Source organism: Callithrix jacchus, chromosome 9 (assembly GCF_049354715.1).
Source record: "Callithrix jacchus isolate 240 chromosome 9, calJac240_pri, whole genome shotgun sequence".
Classification (NCBI taxonomy): domain Eukaryota; kingdom Metazoa; phylum Chordata; class Mammalia; order Primates; family Cebidae; genus Callithrix; species Callithrix jacchus.
In genome coordinates, this window is record NC_133510.1 from 12,066,523 (window position 1) to 12,081,842 (window position 15,320).

General features: G+C 36.4%; 1 long non-coding RNA gene and 1 pseudogene across 1 annotated transcript in view; both read left to right on the forward strand.

Moving 5' to 3' along the window:
• LOC144577837 (uncharacterized) overlaps positions 1-15,320 on the forward strand; it is a 135,033-nt gene that overhangs the window by 56,285 nt on the left and 63,428 nt on the right. The window lies entirely within an intron of this gene.
• LOC100413580 (taste receptor type 2 member 50-like) lies at positions 8,498-11,853 on the forward strand (annotated as a pseudogene).

A 15,320-nucleotide genomic window follows, 5' to 3' on the forward strand; every position in this document is an offset into this window, starting at 1 on the left:
ATTTAAGTTTTTGCTAATGTGCATTTATCCTATAATTCATCTGGTTTTGGCAGAGGCCAGATAGGTTAACTGAATAAGGAAAAGGAAGATGGACAACTACCCTCTGAAACTTTCTAATACTTTTTTTTGTCGTGTTGGTGACCACTTATGTTCCTTGGAGAATGGGGTTATTATGTTTTACTCATTTTCTTGCCAGAAGAGAATTTCAGAGGACTGTTTTTACTGCTACTTACAATAATGTCCCTTAATATACAGGGCTGGAAGCAATGTGATTGTTCTGCTAGCTGTTGGAACTGTTAATTTCAATTAACATTTAGGAAGAGATAGCAAATATAAACCCATTATATCCACCTTAGGATGAACATGAGCCAAAGCTTTATGCAGCATCTGACTTTCAAACTCACACTCCAGGACTAGTGAGGCAGCTCACACCTGTAATCCAAAGAATTTGGGAGGCTGAGGTGGAAGGAGCACTGAGGCCAGGAGTTCCAGATCAGCCTGGGCAAGAGAGCAAGACCCCATTTGTTGAAGAAAATTAGCTCATTGTGGTAGTGTGTGCCTGTAGTTCCAGTACCCAGGAGCTTCTGGCAGGGGGATCACATTAGCTCAAGAATTTGATGATTGTGCCATTGCATTCCAGCCTGGGCAACCAAACAAGACTGTCTCTAAAAATGAACAAATGAAAAAACCAAACTACCAGAAAACAAAGGCTTCCACTCCATTATGTGAAACACAGTGTCATATATATGTGTGTGTGTGTGTGTGTGTGTGTGTGTGTGTTTGTTATACTTTAAGTTCTGGAGTACATGTGCAGATCTTTCAGGATTGTTAAATAGGTATACACATGCCATGGTGGTTTGCTGCCTCCATTCCCCCGTCACCTAGATTAGGTATTTCTTCCAAAGTTATCCCTCCCCAATCTCCCAACCACCTACTATCCTTCCCCTAGGCACCCACCCTCCAACAGACCCCAGTGTGTGATTCCTCTCCCTGTGTCCATGTATTCTCATTGTTCAGAATCCACCTAGGAGTGAGAATATGCGGTGTTTGGTTTTCTGTTCTTGTGTCAGTTTGCTGAGAATGATGGTTTCCAGCTTCATCAATGTCCCTGCAAAGGTCATGAACTCATCCTTTTTTATGGCTGCTTAGTATTCCATGGTGTGTATGTGCCACATTTTCTTATTCAGTCTACAATTTATGGGTCTTTGGGTTTGTTCCAAGTCTTTGCTATCATAAACAGTGTCTCAGTGAACATACATGTGCATGTGTCTTCATAATCCTTTGGATATATACCCCAAACTATTTATAATCCTTTGGGTATATACCCAATAATGGGATTGCTGGGTCAAGTGGTATTTCTATTTCTAGGTCCTTGAGGAATCACCACTCTGTCTTCCACAATGGTTGAAGTAATTTACACTCCCATCAACAGTGTAAAAGCCTTCCTATTTCTCCACATCCTCTCCAGCATTATATTGTCTCCAGATTTTTTAATGATCACCATTCTAACTGCTGTAAGATGGTATCTCATTGTGGTTTTGATTTGCATTTCTCTAATGATAAGTGATGATGAGCATTTTTTCATATGTTTGTTGGCCACATAAATATCTTTTTTTGAAGTGTCTGTTTATATCCTTCACTTGGTATTTGATGGGGTTGTTTGTTTTTTCTTGTAAATTTGTTTTAGTTCTTTATAGATTCTGGATATTAGTTCTTTGTCAGATAGGTAGCTTGCAAAAATTTTTTCCCATTTTTTTGGTTGCCAGTTCACCCTAATGATTGTTTCTTTTGCTTTACAGAATCTCTTTTTAATTAGATCCCATTTGTCTATTTTGACTTTTGTTGCCTATGCTTTTGGCATTATAGTCATGAAGTCCTTGCCTAGGCTATTGCCTAGGTTTTCTTCTAGGGTTTTTATTATGTTAGGTCTTATGTTTAAGTCTTTAATCCATCTGGAGTTAATTTTTGTATAAGGTGTAAGGAAGGGGTCAAGTTTCAGCTTTCTGCAAATGGTTAGCTAGTTTTCCCAATACCATTTATTAAACAGGGAATCCTCTTCCCATTGCTTTTTTTTTGGTCAACTTGGTCAAAGATCAGATAAGTGTAGATGTGTGGCATTGCCTCCAAGGCCTCTGTTCTGTTCCATTGGTCTATATCTCTGTTTTGGTACGAGTACCATGCTGTTTTGATTACTGTAGCCTTGTAGTATAGTTTGAAATCAGGTAGCATGATGTCACCAGCTTTGCTCTTTTTGCTTAGGATTGTTACAGATATTGGCTATGCAGGCTTTCTTTTGGTTCCAAAGTTTAAGATTTTTTTTTCCAGTTCTGTGAAGAAGGTCAATGGTAGCTTGATGGGGATAGTGTTGAATCTATAAATTACTTTGGGCAGTATGGCCATTATCACGATATTAATCTTCCTAATCATGAGCATGGAATGTTTTTCCATCTGTTTGTGTCATCTCTTATGCCCTTGAGCAATGGTTGGTAGTTCTCCTTGAAGAGGTCCTTCACGTCCTTTGTTAGTTATATTCCTAGGTATTTTATTCTCTTTGTGGCAATTGTAAATGGGAGTTCACTCATAATTTGATTCTCTTTAAGTTTGTTATTGGTGTATAGGAATGCTTGTGATTTTTTCACATTGATTTTGTATCCTGAGACTTTGCTGAAGTTGCTTATCAGTTTAAGGAGATTTTGGGCTGAGATGATGGGATCTTCTAAATATACAATCATATTGTCTGCAAATGGAGACAATTTGACTACCTGTTTTCCTAACTGAATCCCCTTTATTATTTTTTCCCTTTCTTGACTGACTGCTCTGGCCAGAACTTCCAATACGATGTTGAATAGGAATGGTGAGATAGAGCACCCTTGTCTAGTGTCAGTTTTCAAAGGAAATCCTTCCAGTTTTTGCCCATTTAGTGTGATATTGGCTATGGATTTGTTGTAAACAGCTTTTATTAAGATATGTTATGTCAATACCTAGTTTACTGAGAGTTTTTAGCATAAAGGGCTCTTGAATTTTGTCAAAGGCCTTTTTTGCATCTTTTGAGATAATAATGTGGTTTTTGTCTTTGTTTCTGTTTATGTGGTGGATTGCATTTATAGATTTGTGTATGTTGGACCAGACTTGCATGCCCGGGATGAAGCCCACTTGATCATGATGTATAAGCTTTTTGATGTGCTGTTGCATTTGGCTTGCCAGTATTTTATTGAAGATTTTTGCATTGATGTTCAACATAGATATTGGCCTGAAATTTTCTCTTTTTGTTGTGTCTCTGTCAGGTTTTGGTATCAGGATGATGTTGGTCTCTTAAAAAGAGTTAGGGAGAATTCCCTTTTTTGGTATTGCTTGGAATAGTTACAGAAGGATTGGTACTAGCTCTGCTTTGTATGTCTGGTAGAATTTGGCTGTGAACCCACCTGATCCTGGATTTTTTTTGGTTGCTAGGCTATTAATTGCACCTTCAGCCCTTATTATTGGTCTATTCAGGGATTCGACTTCTTCCTGGTTTAGTCTTGGGAGGGTGTAAGTGTCCAGGAATTTATACATTTCTTCTAGATTTACTGCTTTGTGTGCCGAGAGTTGTTTTTAATAATCTCTGATGGTAGTTTGTATTTCTGTGGAATCAGTGGTGATATCTCCTTTATCATTTTTGCTGCATCTATTGAATTCTTCTCGCTTATCTTTTTTATTAGTCTGGCTAGCTGTCTATTTTATTGATCTTTACAAAAAATTAGCTCCTGGATTTATTGATTTTTTAAAGGTTTTTTTTTTGTGTTTCTATCTCCTTCATTTCCGCTCTGATCTTAGTTATTTCTTGTCTTCTGCTAGCTTTTGAATTTGTTTGATCTTGCTTCTCTAGTTTTTTTTAACTGTGATGATAGGGTGTTGATTTTAGATCTTTCCTCACTTCTCATGTGGGCATTTGGTGCTATAAATTTCCCTCTAGACACTGCTTAATGTATCCCAGAGATTCTGGTACATTGTATCTTTGTTCCCATTGATTTCAAAGAACATCTTTATTTATGCCTTCATTTCATTATTTACCTAGTAGTCATTCAGAAACAGGATGTTCCGTTGCCATGTAGTGGTGTGGTTTTGAGTGTGGTTCTTAATCTTGAGTTCTAATTTGATTGCACTCTGGTCTGAGATCCTGGTTGTTATGATTTCCATTCTTTTACATTTGCTGAGAGTGATTTAATTCCAATAATGCGGTCAATTTTAGAGTAAGTGCCATGTGCTGAGAAGAATGCATACTCTGTGGATTTGGAGTGGAGAGTTCTGTAGCTGTCTATTAGGTCCTTTTGGTCCAGATCTGAGTTCAAGTCCTGGATATCCTTGTTAATTTTCTGTCTCACTGATCTGTCTAATATTGACAGTGGAGTGTTAAAGTCTCCCGCTATTATTGTGTGGGAATCTAAGTCTCTTTATAAGTCATTAAGAACTTGCTTTACATATCTGGGTGCTCCTGTATTGGGTGCATATACATTTAGATTAGTTAGCTCTTCTTGTTGCATTGATCCTTTTACCATTATGTAATGCCCTTCTTTGTCTCTTTTGATCTTTGTTGGTTTAAGGTCTGTTTTATCAGAGACTAGAATTGGCAACCCCTGCTTATTTTTTTGCTCTCCATTTGCTTGGTAAATCTTCCTCCATCCCTTTATTTTGAGTCTATGTGTGTCTTTGCATGTGAGATGGGTCTCCTGAATAGAGCACACTGATGGGTCTTGACTTTTTATCCAGTTTGCCAGTCTGTGTCTTGATTGGGGCATTTAGCCCATTTACATTTAAGGTTAGTATTTTTTTTTTTAATTTTTTATTGGATTTTAGGTTTTGGGGTACATGAGCAGAGCATGCAAGACAGTTGCGTAGGTACGCACATGGCAGTGTGCTTTGCTTTTCTTCTCCCCTTCACCCACACTTGGCATTTCTCCCCAGGCTATCCCTCCCCACCTCCCCCTCCCACTGGCCCTCCCGTTTTCCCCCAATAAACCCCAGTGTTTAGTACTCCCCTTTCCATGTCCATGTGTTCTCATTTTTCATCACCCACCTATGAGTGAGAATATGCGGTGTTTCATTTTTATGTGTGAATTTGATCCTGCCATTTTGATACTAGCTGGTTGTTTTGCTCATTAGTTGATGCAGTTTCTTCATTGTGTCAATGGTCTTTACCATTTGGTCAGTTTTTGCAGTGGCTGATACTAGCCATTCTTTTCCACATTTAGTGCTTCCTTCAGGAGCTCTTGTAAGGCAGGCCTAGCAGAAGACAAGAAATAACTAAGATCAGAGCAGAACTGAAGGAGATAGAGACACGAAAAACCCTTCAAAAAATCAATAAATCCAAGAGATGGTTTTTCGAAAAGATCAACAAAATAGACCACTATCCAGATTGATAAAAAAGAAAAGAGAGAATAACCAAATAGATGCAATAAAAAACGATAAAGGGGAAATCACCACAGATTCCACAGAAATTCAAACCATCATCAGAGAATATTACAAACAACTCTATGCACATCAACTAGTAAACCTGGAAGAAATGGATAAATTCCTGGACACTTGTGTCCTCCCAAGCCTAAACCAGGAGGAAGCCAAAACTATGAATAGACCAATAATAAGGTCTGAAGTTGAGGTAGCAATTAAGAGCCTACCACACAAAAAAAGCCCGGGTCCAGATGGATTCACAACCGAATTCTACCAGACACACAAAGAGGAAATGTTACCATTCCTTCTGAAACTCTTCCAAATAATCCAAAAAAGAAAGAATCCTTCCCAAATCATTTTATGAGACCAACATCATCCTGATACCAAAAACCAGCAGAGACTCAACAAGAAAAGAAAACTTCAGGCCAATATCCATAATGAACATAGACGCAAAAATCTTCAATAAAATACTGGCAAGCCGATTGCAACAGCACATCAAAAAGCTTATCCACCATGATCAAGTAGGATTCATCCTGGGGATGCAAGCCTGGTTTAACATACGCAAGTCTATAAATATAATTCACCACATAAACAGAACCAAAACCAAAAACCACATGATTATCTCAATTGACACAGAGAAGGCCTTTGACAAAATTCAGAAGCCCAGTATGCTAAAAATCCTCAATAAACTCAGTATTGGTGGAACGTATCTCAGAATAATAAAAGCTATTTATGACAAACCAACAGCCAATATCATACTGAATGGGCAAAAACTGGAAGCATTCCCTTTGAAATCCGGCACTGGAGAAGGATGCCCTCTCTCACCACTCCTATTCAATATAGTACTGGAAGTTCTAGCCAGAGCTATCAAGCAAGAAAAAGAAATAAAGGGTATTCAAATAGGAAAGGAGAAAGCCAAATTGTCTCTTTTTGCAGACGCCATGATAGTACATCTAGAAAACCCCATCGTCTCAGCTGAAAACCTCCTGAAACTGATAAGCAACTTCAACAAAGTCTCAGGATTTAAAATTAATGTGAAAAAATCACAAGCATTCCTCTACACCAATAGCAGACTTAAAGAGAGCCAAATCAAGAACGAATTGCCATTCACAATTGCTACAAAGAGAATAAAATACCTAGGAATACAACTAAAAAGGAACATAAGAGACCTCTTGAGGAGAACTACAAACCACTGCTCAACGAAATAAGCGAGGACATAAACAGATGGAGAAACATTCCATGTTCATGGTTAGGAAGAATCAATATCGTGAAAATGGCCATACTGCCCAAAGTAATTTACAGACTCAACGCTATCTTCATCAAGCTACCATTGACTTTCTTCACAGAACTGGAAAAAACCATCATGAACTTCATATGGAACCAAAAAAGAGCCTGCATAGCCAAGTCAATTCTAAGCAAAAGGAACACAGCGGGAGGCATCACACTACCAGACTTCAAACTATGCTACAAGGCTACAGTAATCAAAACAGCATGGTACTGGTACCAAAACAGAGATATAGACCAATGGAACAGAACAGAGGCATTGGAGGCAACACAACATATCTACAACCATACAATCTTGGATAAACCTGACAAAAACAAGCAATGGGGAAAGGATTTCCTGTTTAATAAATGGTGTTGGGAGAACTGGCTAGCCATGTGCAGAAAGCAGAAACTGGCCCCCTTCCTGATTCCTTACACTAAAATTAACTCCAGATGGATTAAAGACTTAAACATAAGACCTGGCACCATAAAAACCCTAGAAGAAAATCTAGGCAAAACCATTCAGGACATAGGAATAGGCAAGGACTTCATGAACAAAACACCAAAAGCATTGGCAACAAAAGCCAAAATAGACAAATGGGACCTAATCAAACTCCACAGCTTCTGCAAGGCAAAACAAACAGTCACTAGAGTGAATCGGCAACCAACAGAATGGGAAAAAATTTTTGCAGTCTACGTATCTGACAAAGGGCTGATACCCAGAATTTACAAATAACTCAAACAGATTGACAAGAAAAAAGCAAACAAGCCCATTCAAAAATGGGCAAAGGATATGAACAGACACTTTACAAAAGAAGACATACATGAGGCCAACAAACATATGAAAAAATGCTCATCATCACTGGTCATCAGAGAAATGCAAATCAAAACTACATTGAGATACCATCTCACGCCAGTTAGAATGGCAATCATTAAAACATCTGGAGACAACAGATGCTGGAGAGGATGTGGAGAAATAGGAACACTTTTACACCGCTGGTGGGAGTGTAAATTAGTTCAACCATTGTGGAAGACAGTGTGGCGATTCCTCAAAGACCTAGAAATAGAAATTCCATTTGACCCAGCAATCCCATTACTAGGTATATATCCAAAGGATTATAAATCATTCTACTATAAGGACACATGCACAGGAATGTTCATTGCAGCACTGTTTACAATAGCAAAGACCTGGACCCAACCCAAATGCCCATCAATGATAGACTGGACTGAGAAAATGTGGCACATATACACCATGGAATATTACACAGCCATCAAATACGATGAGTTTGTGTCGTTTGTAGGGACATAGATGAATCTGGACAACATCATTCTCAGCAAACTGACACAAGAACAGAAAATGAAATACCGCATATTCTCACTCATAGATGGGTGATGAACAATGAGAACATATGGACACAGGGAGGGGAGCACTACACACTGGGGTCTATTGGGGGGAATAGGGGAGGGATGGCGGGGGTGGGGAGCTGGGGAGGGATAGCATGGGGAGAAATGCCAGATGTGGGTGAAGGGGAGGAAGACAGCAAATCACACTGCCACGTGTGTACCTATGCAACTATCTTGCATGTTCTGCACATGTACCCCAATACCTAAAATGCAGTAAAAAAAAAGAAATTCAAAAGAATATTTTTTAGATGAAAGTAAAATTACTAAATATATAAAGCTGAACATGCATGAAGAAATAAAAAATAATGGAAGTGGTAAATATGTGCATAATTCTAAATAAATTTTGACTGTTTAAAATGATGGTGCCTTATTGGGTTAAATATATAATTAATAAGGTATATAGGAATAGCTATAGACTCTAAGTAAAGGTATAAGAAACCAACTTTAGTCATTGTATATTTGGAATTTTCTATGTCTGTGAAGAGAATTTGTAAGCCATATTTGATGATCTTGTAATTCTCTTCTTAGGTATGTATCTAAAGGAAATGGATCAAATGATATATAAAAGAATGATCATACTAAAATTATTCATAATTGTTCAAAAAGTAACCCCCCTAAATATATACCAACTAAGGATGAATGAATCATTACAATATATTTATCAATCAAACAGTATAGAGAAATGACAAGAAATAAATCACATAAACATGCTATGCGACTAAATTTCAGCAATGTAAAGTTGAGTCCAAGAAGCAATGAACGTGAACATACAGGACTACGCCTACATACAGTTTAAAGCAGGCCAAACCATGCTATAGAGTTTAGGGTTGCATACCTAGTTAATGTATAAAGAACATCATGGAAATGATCATCCTAATTTATGGCTATTGCTTTCCTCAGGATATGTGAAGAAAGGTGTAGGGGCTTGGAGAATGGCATGGAGGTAGACCTAGGCTATTTGCAATGTAACATGCATGTTTTGGCCTGAATGATGGTTGCATTAGTGTTTATGATACATTTCTGTGTTTACCATTTCTGTTTTCACCCATTTCTCAGTGTGTATTATAATTATATTTAACAATTATTAACTGGAGAAATGTTCCATGAAGATGATTAATTACTATGCTCATTATATAACTTGCAAGAAATTCATCATTTACATACATTTTTATACAATTCTGAAAGAGTTGAAGTAGGAACTTTTAGTTGCAACTTGTAGAAATTTGAGATTAAGCTATCACAGAATGCAGATCGTTCCAAAGTTTTTTTTAATACCTTTAATTATCTAACTCACATGACAAAACTTTGCCACTCTCAATCTACTTTTCTTTTGGCTCCTGAATTTCTGACAAAACATGGGTGAACATATTTCCCCACACTCTTGCTTTAGCATAGTACCTATGTCAGTTAGGATTTGCTACTAAAGAAATCCCTACGAAACGATGTTAGATATTTTTTAATCTCATGTATCTTTGGATGCAGTTTTTTTAAACTGAGTTTGGTGCATGGCTCTGGTGACTTGAGATGGGCCGAGTTCTGCATCTTCGAGCTAGTTAGAGTTTGGCCAATTTAGGCTGGATCAGGCAGAGGCAAACTGACTTCATTAGTTTTCATTCTCATTCTAGGGACAGTGTACTAGCCAGGTGATAATCTCATGGTCAATGGAAAAGAGCAGGAAACCCCAATGTAGAAAGAATCTCAAATCTCTGCGTGAAGCCTACCAATTTTCTGTTCATCAAAGAAAGTTATGTGAGGGAGCTCTGAGTCCAGGGGATAGGTAATCATCTGGCTTGTGGTGGGAAGATACTGCAAAATTATATGTCAAAGGGTGTGGTACACAGGAATCTTTACAAAATTGTTGAACATTTTAATTGAATAACAAATACTTAAACATTAAGTAGAACTGAGAATAAGTTTACCAAATGCTTAAGCATGAGAGGTATGTTTGATGTTTGAAACTTTTTTTTTTAAGAGTCTGAAAACCCTCAGTAGGAAAATAGGACTAATTTCATTTGGATGACCTCCAGGAAACTTATTTCACATTTTGGAAAGTATAAGAAAATTCCTCCCACCCTTTAGGGGTGTGAGAGTGAGAGTGGGTGTGTGTTTCTCTCTCTCTCTCTCTCTCTCCCTGTGTGTGTGTGTGTGTGTGTGTGCCTGTGTCTGTGTATTTATAAGCATGGGAACAATAAATTGATACAAAAGTATTGGTTAGCAGCAGTCAGATTTTAAGTATATTGGTCTTCTTGTGGTTCCCAAGAAAACTTTGGATGATTCTGATGTAAAAGGTTGGGTCTGTCTGTTTAAGTCTAGCATAAATATTAAAGCCGTTATGATGATGATCCTAGTTATGACTAAGTTATCTTAAGGAATTTAGACATTTACTGTGTGAACTATAGACTGGGTGGCAAAGTTTCCCTATCTGACAACTGAAGTTGCTGAACACAAATTATGTATAGGTTAAACAAGGAAAACACTGCAAAACATTGAAAGAGAATACGTCTTTATTTGCATGCTGGCAAATGAATATTTAGGTTTCACTTCAACTTCATTATGAGTAATTCAAGCCTATCACCAGAATGGACATTGAACGAATAAGTTAATTTGAGCTGTTTTGAAATTAAGAATGTTTTCCATAAAGACAAAAACAAACTCATCCATTAACATCAGCTGGTGCGTTCTTGTTTGACACTGGTCACAGCTTTAAAAGTAAAAAGAATGTTACTGCACATTCAGAAATCAGGTGCACATAAAATTTAAGGTCAGGGTATTAAAGAAATCACAACCTGTGATATTAGGCTTGCATTTGCTTTCTGTTTTTCTATTCCCACATGATAACTTTTCTACCCACTTTATTTTCAGTTCTAATATTGATTTTATTTGTTCTTGGAAATTTTGCCAATGGCTTCATAGCACTCGTAAATTTCATTGACTGAGTCAAGAGAATGAAGATTTCAGCTGACCAAATTCTCACTGCTCTAGCAGTCTCTAGAGTTGGTTTGCTCTGGGTTTTATTATTACATTGGTATTCAACTGTGTTGAATCCAGCTTTTTATAGTGTAGAATTACGAATTGCTTCTTATAATGCCTGGGCAGTAACCAACCATTTCAGCATGTGGCTTCCTACTAGCCTCAGCATATTTTATTTGCTCAAGATTGCCAGTTTCTCCAACCTTATTTTTCTTCACCTGAAAAGGAGACTTAACAGTGACAATCTGGTGATATTGTTGGGAACTTTGTCATTTTTGGTTTGTCATCTTCTTGTGGTAAACATGGATGAGAGTATGTGGACAGAAGAACATGAAGGAAACGACTGGGAAGATCAAACTGGGAATGTAATACATCTTTCATATATGACTGTGACTACCCTATGCAGCTTCATACCCTTTGCTCTATCCCTGGTATCTTTTCTGATGCTAATCTGTTCTCTGTGTAAACATCTCAAGAACATGCAGTTCCATGGCAAAGGATCTTAAGATCCCAGCATGAAGGTCCACATAAAGGCTTTGCAAACTGTGATCTCCTTCCTCTTCTTGTGGGTCATTTCCTTTCTATTCCTAATCATGTGGAAATCACTCACCTTCTGCCTCGCTCTCTAATCATTTTGGTTTGGAGTCCTAGGAAGCTGGAGAATGAACCAGTCATCATGGTTTGCCAGGCTATTGGAAATATATATCCTTCATTTGACTCATTCATCCTAATTTGGAGATGCAAGAAGTTAAAACACACCTTTCTTTTGATTTTTGTCAGATTAGATGCTGAGTGAAAGACCTAAAACTCTCAACTCTCTGGATTCACACTTGGGACATTGTTTGTGTCTTCTGGGAGAAAACAAACTGATAGTGTCTGGAACATTTTATGCTTTCTACTGGATTTTATGTAGTGAATGTGTTTGAGTAATTTCTGAAAGCATACCTAGAAAAGTCTGTTACCTAAAGTTAGTCTAAAAATATATTATATATATGTGTGTATATATGAGACCTTTAAGTGATATTGACAATAACATAATCTTAATCATATATTCACAAGCTGCCAAATTATAGAAAATATAGTAGGAAATTCCTCAAAACCATGAAGCCATGTGTATTTCACATATACATTTCATATGTTCATATTTCACTTGAAAATTTATCTTTATTTGTAATTGTTAAGAACTGACACCTTATCTCAGAAAATCATTGCTCTTTTCCACTGTAATTTGTAGCACACATATGTACCACAGTGTGCTTAAATATCTAAGTTTTTTGATAGTAAGGGCACTCAATTCTAAATCAATAATGGGGTTTTATCTTTGGCGTAGTTTTTATTTCATCATGAATCCGAATTTTATGTTTAGTTTAAAGCCAACATAATTATTGTTAGAAAAAGATTCACAGTATAGTGGCAAATATATTTAGAACATATTTTGTGTATTGCTACCACAAACAGTACTGAGGAATATTAGATTTAACACAAATATGTGAACAGTTGAGGAAACAGTCATTTCTATTAAAGAGATGAAGGAAGAAACATGATGATGACCACTTCAGTGCTATCGTAAGTCTCAACATGCAATTAGAAAAGTTATTTCTTCCAGTTTTTAAGTTAAAGAAAACCTTTTTTGAAGTTGAGATCTAATGTCAAATATTTCAGGGCTTTCTTTTCTAAACCACCTCAGAGTCCCGGAATTGCCAATTATCTTCCCTATCATCCATACTTGAAATTCTTTTTAAACTTCACATAAAAGAATTTGAATCTTCCCTACTTAAAAAAAATACTTTATGTAAAAATAGTATAGAAATTATGAAAATCATTTGAATTTAACTTTTTGCAAATGTTAAAATGGCATTATGAAATCTAGGTATTAATGGTGGAAAATGTCTTAAATATATGTTTTATTAAAATCTAGTTGCAAGTAATGGAATGAGAGAAAGTATGTTGATACTTTTATATTCTATTATAGGAAGAAAATGTATAACATCATTAAACAACTAAATTCTACAGACTATATTAATTCTTGGGGTTATGAAATTTTAATAATGTTATCTAAAGCTTGAGATAAAACATCTCTACATCTGACTTAGTTATTTCATTGTTTATCCTTTATCTTTCCAGGTACAATGTAAGCACCATAAAAGTGGAGATCCTACAGATCTTACTTACTGTTGGCTCCCGCGACCTAAAAGACACCACATAGAATAGGGATTCAAAAATATTTTGATAAACAAATAAATTGGTGATTAGGAGTCAGTGAACTATATGGGAGTGGTAAACCAATGAAAATGAAACTTCATCACAAAATTTAAAGTTACATGAATTTTTCTTTTCTGCTTTCAACTTGAGGTTACAGGATTATCTAAGAAGAAGCAATTCTAGGGGAGCAAAAGTGTGGCTATTCTATGATTGTAAGGGAAATAGCCTTGAGGAAGCCATATTAGATGTGTGATGGGAAGATAAGGTGGAACATCAATCAGATGGTAGCTACTGTGATACATGTTAAAAAGCATATAAATATAAAAGATTTTTGTATATTTTCAATTGTGAGTGAAATTTTTTTTTTATATTTCTAGCTGGTTGCTATATAAACAAAATGACATTTCATTTAAAAACTGAGTTACCAACTACCTTAATAAAATGTGATCTTTATATAATATTTTAATGCCCTTTGTAAATGAACATTTAAATTGCCGTATTATAAACAGAAAAAATGGATAAATAATTTTTATACAACTGATGAACATCATAGTTTTAGGAGTCTAGAACTAGAGCCAATGTCTGATATCTAAGTGATGACATTTATTTGGAAGGTAAGTCCAGGGCAACAATGGCCCAGGACATGTGGAAATTGAGGCAAGAGCAGATGTGAAACTATGTGTTGTGATGTGTGATATGACTCTGCTGATGACGACTTCACAGTGATGTGAGAGAAACAGCATGGCGGTCATCAGATGTGTGCACTTGGCTCCCAGTACTTTCCAGAAGGGCTGCAAGGGTGTTGTCACCACTTAATTGAATCTGACATTTGTAAGATGGAGCACCAGTGAGTGTGTGTTGCCAGTGGTTAGTCTTCATGTTGCATGCTCTATCAGGAGCATTGAACATAGTTCATTTGCATTTCAGGATGCTGCTCTCTCCTAGTTTTATCCTTGTTCACTGGGCACCACTTGCAGTCTCCTTTTTCAGTTCTTCTGCTTGTCTCTAAACTGAAAATAAAACACTGTCCAAGATCTCAATTTTTCAATCTTTAATCAGTCGTGCTTTTTTTGGTGATTTCATGAAGTTCCCTTACTGATAATGTAGCCAAATAGTTCAACAGAGAGAAATAAGGCTGATTATTCATATGTGTTCATATATATTATTATTTATGTACATCTGTTTATATGTATCTAATTATGTAAACCTTTTTTCTTCTAATGTTAGTTATATTTAAAAATAACATGACCAAAAATCTAGAGAGAAGGTGGGAGGATCAATTCACTTGACTTTCTGTCTATTCAGAGTGATAGTGACTCAGTATCTAATTTAGTTTTATTTAAAATAGCAATGTAGAAATTGATAGATCAATAGGCAGGGGATTATCATTATAGACATAATGATCTAAGTAAGAAATATATGGATATGGTTGATTAACCCATTTTGGTTTCTTGCATTTGGTACAGTTAGTGTGTCAGCATCTCTGTAATCACTGTTCTTAAGTTTTGCTCTATGATGAATTAATTATTAGTTAATTTTTGTGTATGTTATGAAATAGGGGTCTAAATTTATGTTTTCCTTTCTCATTTTAGTCTTACTTTTTAGGTAGGTTCATCTGGTCACAGCCTTACTTTCTGCATGCTGATGATGCCAACGTTTAATCCTTTAGTTCAGAACCCAACCCTGCTCTCCAGAATCCTTTCTAAAGCAGCCTACTTGACATCTTCATTTGAACGTCTAACAAGAACTTGAACTAACTTGTCCAAACCAAATTACTCATTTTCTTTTCCATCCCCAAATATGTTTTTCCTACAGTCTTTCCTTCTGTTAATGAACACTTTATACTTTCAGATGCTTAGACAAAAAACATGGAGTCAATATTTTCTCTCTTTCACATCTCATCTCAGCAAATTTTATAGACTCTGTCTTCAAAAACAAAGAATCTAATCCCTTGTCATCACTTCTGCCACACTTGTGTAAACTTCTGCATTATCTTGCCAGGATAATTGCCATCAACTCCTAATTATTTTTTCTAGTTTTGCAATTCTCCCAATGTA